Consider the following 8,513-nt stretch of genomic DNA (forward strand, 5'->3'; position numbering starts at 1 on the left):
GGAATGTAAAGAAATCTGTGGGATTGTTGAACAGATTATTTCATAGTACACAAGACTGAGATTCACTGACTATCTGTGGGTTGCTTTCTTAAGTGCTCTGCTGAAAGAGTTTCCCCTTTCCTCAGATAAGTATTGTGCTATTAAGGAAAGAATGGAAAAACAAAAACAAAAAAAAAATGGAGAAAGAAGGCAATCATGAATATGCAGACCAGCCCATGCTCTCCTCTGCCATGTGCTCTTTATAACCTATAGCCCCTTCCCATCTTTCCATTTTACTCTCCTCCATGCACTGTATGACCCAGTCATCTTGACCTGCTTTACTATTCTTTGCACTGACTGATCTCATTCCTGGAATATTGTCACTCCCTGTAGCTTTTCTTGGTGCATGCTTTCCCTTCCCACCATCCCAGCTTCCAGAACGTCCCTCTCTAAAGTTATCAAATTATCTGCCTTTTACTCTGTACGTATCATATATCATACCTACTTATTTTCATGGTGTCCCTCCTTTTCCCATTAGAATGTATGCTCCTTAAGGGCAGGGGCTCCTTTTGCCCTTCTTTGTGTCAACAGAGTTTAAAAAGGTATGATGCCTGGTACATAGTAAGCACTTAATAAGTGTTTGCTTATTGATTGATTAATGTGCTTATATGCACCACTGTCACTGGCAAAGTGGTGGAGAGAAAATCCTCCTTCTCCTTGTTGGAAGTTAAAGAGAGAGAAAGTTTTCAAAAATAATATCAAAATGGAATGACCCTAAAAGATAGAGCCATTTTCCTTCACTCTTCTATGTGAATTAAAATTTATGTACAATAACTCAAGTATTATATTTATAAAATTTATTAAAATAAAAACCAGAGTTAAAAAGGAGCTAACTCAATTCACAGTCTTGAGAAAAAAAGGAAAAAAGGGAGGAGTCACAGAAAGTTATAATCAATAATATAAAGACACACATAAATGAAGGGAAACGGATGCTGGGAAATACAAAAGGAATTCTGGGGAACTTAGTTCAAAGGTAGAAAAATTTCCACTTATACATTTCTTATAGGTTGTTAAGGAGAGTAACTCTTCCTTAAGGAATCTGTCTTTCTGATTCACAAGAGTTCATTTTCCTGATTCTTTCCTAACAATTCCAATCCTCTGTCACAGGGTCCAAAGGAATTGCTGTGTCATCCCAGCAAAGCTCATGTCTTTCAGCCAGGCACCAGAGCGTGTGTCCCTTCGCTTTATAGATGGTGTCTTTTTCTGACAAAGTTCCATGCCCCATTATTTCATCAAGTGGATGGGATGATCTCAAATGATCCCTGCTCAGCTCCCACCTACATCAATATTGGTTTATGCAGTAGATACTATCATATTCCAATGGTGGAAGAAGGGAAGGAGAAGGCAGCTTTCAGATACCCAAAGGTATTCAATCACTTTGAGCATAGATGTCCCCAGTGAATCTCAGGGGGCCCTGAAACCTTTCAACAGTTGCAGATTAGCTGGCTGGAGAATGAACTATTGGGATGTGCTGGTATATTTAGCTGACTTTCCTTTGGAAACATCTTATAAAAACATGAGGACAGAAGGATGATTGACTGAATAAATTTGGTCTGAAGATGAGTACTATATTGTGGAATTGCTTTCAAGTCTGTGGGTCACATACTTATCTCAACAAGTAAGATAATCTTCTGACCCAAAGAAGACAGTTACACTCATCCTTCATTCACATTTGTAGAATCTTCAAAAATAAAGATTTTCAGGGATTTGGTAGCTTTTATTGTTCATATGTAAACAATTAGGTCTATATTACTAAATCCTCCAGTGATCTCACATGTAGATGTACGATTAAGGAAGTCTAGAATCACAGAGACAAGAAAGTAAAGTTTGACCTAAACCTTCTGAAAGTACTTGGAAATCTCTTGAAATAAGTTGTGTGAACACTTAAAAAATTTTGATCAACCCAGGAAACTTCTGGACTAAGAAGGAACTAAAAATGAATAGCTTGGGGTAGAGATAAAATATGGGAGAAGCAAAATTGGATCTTGCCTTTCACTGGTATTGTACATTGTGTATATTACATAAGTCTGGGCAAAAGGATCATCTTTCTAGTAATCTCCCTTACAGGAAGACCTTAACTTCAGGCTACATATGTCCCCAAAGAATGTCAGGCTAGCCAGAGGGGAAACTTGCTTGAATCTTCAGCAATCCTGAGTGGTTTTCCTTTGGGAGCCAAGGAAGGGGACCATTTTCAATGCAGTAATATGTCTATAAAATCATATAAAACTTTGAGGGCAGTATAGCTCATGAGAAAAGTAAGGAGAATTTCCTTGATCATTTGTGGACGTGGTTGCAAATCTTTTTCATTTTTTCACATCATATCTGTCCTATATTCAATGTTTGATTAGCTTGAAGGCTTGCATAGGAGCTGTTAAGGGTAATTTCAGCTCTTAAATTCATTTTTCTTCTTTTTCTTTTAAAATAGATGTTATATTCCATTGTTACAGAATTTCCCAAAGCTCTTGGGATGCGCGGCGCGTGCGTGCGTGTGTGTGTGTGTGTGAGACACACACACACAGAGACAGAGAGACAGAGAGAGACAGAAACAGAGAGAGAGGGACAGAGAGACAGAGAGAGGCAGAGAGACAGAAAGAGGGAAAGCAGTAGTGTGTGTGTGTGTGTGTGTGTGTGTGTGTGTGTGTGTGTGTGTGTGTAAGAGAGAGAGACAGAGGAAGAGAGAGAGAGAAAGACAGAGAAAGAGGGAAAGCAATAATATGTGTGTGTGTGTGTGTGTGCATGCACATGAACAGGGGCATAAGCCAAGCAAAGATTTAATTGAGTAGCCTCAAAGACTGAACCTAGCCCAAGAATACTCTGAGATATGGTTCTATAGAATAGATCACACTATTATTACTTTTCAAGCACCCTATATAGTAAAGTAGGAATAATTGTTGCTTTGAAATGATCTCTGAATTTTCCCATCATTTCTTCATAGCAGGACTAGGCTGCTAAGAACTAGATAGAGTTAAACCTGAGAACTGTTATTTCTGATGAAACTACAAAAAATGGGTTGGTATTAGGTATTAACTGTCTCTATTCCCCCCAGTGTGTTAGAGAACTGGCCTTGAAAGTAAGAGACCTAGGTTCAAATCTGGGACCTGTAGCTACTTTCTATGTGACATGTTTGGGTTACTTTGCTATGAGCTTTGGTTTTTGTCATCTGTAAAATGGGGGTAATAATTCATCCCCTGGCTATTTGAGGCTTTTGTGAGATAGTAGAGTGAACACAGTAACCATAAAACAAAGGGAGGTGCTGGCAGCTACTTTCCTCTGTGCTTATCTCTGATTCTGCCATCAGCCAGATTCTTTTCCCTTAGGTTGCCTCGATTTTCTTGAATTGAATTCTGAAAAGCCTTGCCTTTTCTTCAAAGTGATGACTTGGAGGAATGAGGAGTAGATGCTGTGGTTGCCCAATGAGACTGGAATGTGAGCTTGTACATTGAGCCACTGGCTGCAGATCACTCATTCCAACCACAAAACTAAAAATGCCCAGCCCAGCAACGGGGCTGGAAAATATCTCCTAATGTCCTGGCTGCTGGGAAAGGGAAAGACATAGAAGGAAGCAAAGATCCAGGAGCTTTTGCCACAGCCGTGCTTATGTTTCTTCTAATAATTTTGGAACAAGTCTTTATAAAAGTGTTTTCATACATTGGATGTGATGTGGAGGAATGAGACCAGAGGATCTCAGTTTGAGTCCTGACTGCTACCAACCTGTGTAACTGGGCAAATTGCTTTCCCATTCTGGTCTTCACCTAGTCCTTCATGCCATAGACTCTGCCCTCCACTTCTAGTTTGAAGTCCTTTTATTCTTCAAGACCCAGTTTAGGTGCCACTTCCTCCAAAAAGTCTTCTCTGACCACTCCAAGTGAATGCAAACATTCCTTCATCCCATTTCCCATTGCAATTTATTTGGACCTGAACTCCCCTGGAGATTTTTGCCATTTTTAGGCAAGAATCAGGTTGCCAAGTTGTTTCCTGAAGTCTTCCTGCCATGCCTCTGGCTAGATAACCATTTCCTGTTGTGCTTTCTCTAATCCCTTTATGTATTATCTTGCCCTATAAGCCCTTTGAGGGCAGGGACTGCCTTAGTTGTTTTAGCACAGTGCCTGGCACACAGTAACTTGCCAGATGGCTCTACCAGGTGTGGCCATTGTGCATATTACAGGTTCTGGGGGCCACAGTGAGAGTTGGGTGACAGCCAATCAGAGATTGTAGGGTAGGCTGGTAGGTAGGTGGGATGAATTAGTCCCAAAACAAGACCTAGAGATTTCTCTCTTTCAGAGATGTAGCATTGTGATAAATTCCAGTGTCTGGAGAGGGTGTCTGTTTAGAAGAATGTCTCAGAGAAAGATTTGATAACTTTTGAGTCGGTGCTAACTTTCACAGAATAAGCTTAATGTGGCCACCCATAGTTGTGGTAGTGCCTGGTCCCTGTCAACCAAAAGTAATAATATTGAAAGCTAACAAAGCACATTATAGATACTGTCTTATTTGATTTTCACAATAGCCCTGTGGAGTAGATGTTATTATTTCCATTTTACAGATAAAAAAAAAAAAACAGAGGAAAGCTGAAAGAGGTTCTGAGTCACTTAGCTAGGAATTGTCTAAGGTCCTGAAAATGGAATTTTTGGACTCAATAATAGAAATAATAAATATAAATTTACAAATAATACATAATATGTAAATGCTATATAATGTAAGCAATGATAAAGCAATAATCCCAAATCTCAAAATAGGAGATACAATATGGTATGCTACAAAGAGGGCTAGACTTGGAATCAGAACACCTGGGTTTGAATTTCAGCTGTGACATTATACCATAGAAAATAGCATATTAGAGCTGAAAAGTATAATACAAGTTAGATCATCAGGGAAAGTTAGCTAGAGGTAGAAATCAGCTAATTCAATCCCTTCATTTTGCAGATGAGGAAACTAAGGTTCAGGGAAAGGAGTGACCTGCCTAAACCTCATAGAAAGGCAATTCCTAAAACTAGGACTAGCATGTAGATCTTTTGACTTCTAGGCCAGAATTAAAATTCCCAGAGTAGACCACAAGAAGGCAGCTAGGTGGTATCACCCGTGGACAGAGTACTGGGTCTGGAGTAAAAAAAAAAAACTGGGTTCAAATCTAGCCTCAGGCACTTACTAGCTTTGTGATCCTGGGCAAAACATTTATCCTCCGTCTGCCTTAGTTTCCTCAATTATAAAATGGGGATCATAATAACACCTCTTTCCTTGCATTGTTATTAGAGTTAAATAAGATAATATTGGCAACAGTTCCTGGTTCATAGTAGGTGTTTAATAAATGTTTGTGATCTTCTTTTCTACTTCCTAGGGTTGTTGTGAGGATAAAATGAGATGATCTTGGATGTTAGTGCATTGCAAGCCTTCAGGGGCTATATAAATACCAGCTATTACCATTTACAGATTTTGTGTGTGTGAGTATGTGTATGTGCGTGTGTGGGTTTTTGCCCAGTTTTACATGTTCATCCTGCCCTGTGGCCCTTTTGGTGAACATTGAAGAGTGTATAATTTTAGCAAGTGTGAAAAATCAGGTCCAGCTTTGGATAATCTTATCTCAAAAGATGAATCCCCAGATTGCTTCTGAGGCTTTTTTATATCAACTTGCCCTTCCAAATACCCACCTAAAATTTCCTTTTAAATCCCAAGGACATTGGATATTAGAGGATAGCTATTTGGATAAAAATATGGGTTGAATTTTGCTGAGACCTAGATATATGCAGGGAAAGATTTGCCAAACATAAGGGGAAAATGTGTCTGGCCTCTTGGATTTTTAGATTCATGAGCAAACATGCTCACTATTCTTGAAGAGGTATCTGGTATGCCCCAGCTGCCTCAGTTAATCCTGCCTTCCTGAACTTTTAACGAGAGCCCAACCCTTCCAGAGCTCACAATAACTTTCTAAGAAGCCTGTCTTTATGAGACTGTAATCAGCTTCAGAGAGGATTTGGAGGTTGGAAAACCCTAAGAGCTTAAGAGTAGGACAGCAAAAACAGCTGGGATTGAATCAGGGAGCCCGGTTTGAATTCTGGTTCTGTCACTTACCACCTGTGTGATTTGGAGTATTTCTCTGGACTACCTTGTATTCCACAAAGTGATAGGGATAAAACCAATATTAGTGAGATTGATTTTATAGTGTTAAAACTTGATCTATTGGGGGCGGCTGGGTGGCTCAGTGGATTGACAGCCAGGCTCAGCCTCAGACTCTTCCCAGCTGTGTGACCCTGGGCGAGTCATTTAACCTCCATTGTCTAGCCCTTACCACTCTTCTGCCTTGGAGCCAATACATAGTATTGATGCCAAGATAGAAGGTAAGGGTTTTAGAAAAAACAAAACAAACTTGATCTCTTCCTAACTATAAGTCTTTGTGAGGTTCCTTTTATCAGCAGTGTCAGTCATTTAAGGTTTAGGATTGAAACAAAGTGACCAAAAACCAGATTTTTGAACTATGTCACAATGTTACACCAATATTATTATTGTCTTAGTGATAACATTGTGATCGAATGTTTCATTATTTGATAATCTCAGTTTGACACTATGATAAAATCGAGAATGTTAGAGGTTTTTTTGCTCCATTGATATAAATTTGTAATATTCTTTTTTCCTATTAAATTTCACTGGATTAGATTTGGCTCATTATTCTACTCTACTGGTTGGATTCTGTCTTTACCATTGTATAGATAGAATCTGCTCCTCTTCCCATCTCATCCCCACCTCCCTGCATGTCTAGATGTCATGTGAAAGCTCCGAACAGGTCACAGGTGAAGAGCCTTGGGAACATTACCCAGAATCATCAGAAAGGATAAAGATGTGGGGCGAGAAATGCCCAGAGTCTCTATTCCCTTTGGAGGTGGTGTGGAAGGACCATGGTTGAGGGAGACAGTCATGTGGAAAACCACGTGGTCAGGGTTAGGTTAGTTTAGGCTTAAATCTCTACATATCTGCTTTTTCTATTTCAAGTGATTATTAATAAACTTTATGGAAAATAAGAACCTGCAGTGATTAATTTTAACCTAACACCATCTGTTATCTTAACTATCCCACTCAACTTTGTGTCACTAACACATTTTTTAAGTCTATTACCTTTGTCTTCATCTAGATTAATGATAAAAAAAAAAGCAGGAGAAGGATTTATCCCAGAGCACACTCCACTAGACTGCTCCAAAGTGACATTGATCCATTAATGTAGATTCTTGGGGTCCATTTATTGAGTCAGTGTAACAGGGGTGTGCTTGAGCCAGCTCTGACTGATTGGGAGAGTCAATTGTTAAAATTTTCTTTCTTTTGAACCCTTACCTTCTGACCTAGCAGCACTCTAAGACAGAAGGGAAAGGCCTAAGTAAATGCAGTTACATGACTTGCCCAGCATCACACAGCTAGGAAGTATCTGAGGCTAGATTTGAACTCAGGTCCTCTCGACTTCAGGCCTGGTGCTCTGGTGCTCTATCAACTGTACCACCTAGCTGCCCCTGTTAAAATGTTAATGTGAGCATTCACACTTCAGAAATCAATAAAGGCTACAGATTAGGGCTTGATTTATTGCCTTGTTGAAATCCTAGATGTAAGAAAGCAAATAAAAAGATGTTCAACTTAAAAATGTGTTGTTAGTACATTTGTATTCCTGGAGATCCAGTTGTTAAACACTTACCAGCACATCTCCACAATGCACTATCATTTAGCTCACATCTTACCATATTGTTCACAAAGGTTGTATTTTAAGCCAGATGTGAGCTGGTCCCAAATTCAAGCTCTGGAGAGATGAAATATTGAGGAACATAATACAAATAAAAATACTTTTACCACTTATCAAGGATAAACGTTGACAGATATAGCTTTCCAGGTTTCTGCATTCAAGTGGATAACAACAACAGCCTGAGTGGGAACAAATAGTGCGATGAATCTGATATATAGAAGCCACCAAAACAGAAGTCTCAGTGCATATCCTTCATCCTGGTCTTCCTGACTAAAATTCCCCATGCTTTAAATCATTATAGCTACTAAATTATCTTAGCCTATTAGGGTCTAAAACAAGAGCAGAATGAACAGTGATTGCCCATGACATGATATTTTTAAAAAAATTCTGTTGAAAACTGCATATATACTATCCACAGTTTCCACCAAAGTCCTTTAATGGTCCACCATATTGGAAAGTTGGCATTGGGTTCTTGAAGGTTATGCCAACAGAACACAATCTTTGATAGGTTCTGCCTAGGTGGAATGGCCTTGAATACATGTCTCTGGACAGACTATACCTTCCATCCATTAGACTGTGAGTTCCTCTAAGGTAGAGACTCTCTCTCCCTTACTTTGTATATCAAACATTTAACACAGAGCCTGACACAGAGTAGATGCTTAATAAATGCTTCTTTCTTTTTCTTTCTTTTTTTTTAACCCTTACCTTCCCTCTTAGAGTTAATACTGGGTATTGGCTCCAAGGCAGAAGAGTGGTAAGG

Source organism: Monodelphis domestica, chromosome 1, assembly GCF_027887165.1.
Source record: "Monodelphis domestica isolate mMonDom1 chromosome 1, mMonDom1.pri, whole genome shotgun sequence".
In the NCBI taxonomy this organism is placed as follows: Eukaryota; Metazoa; Chordata; class Mammalia; order Didelphimorphia; family Didelphidae; genus Monodelphis; species Monodelphis domestica.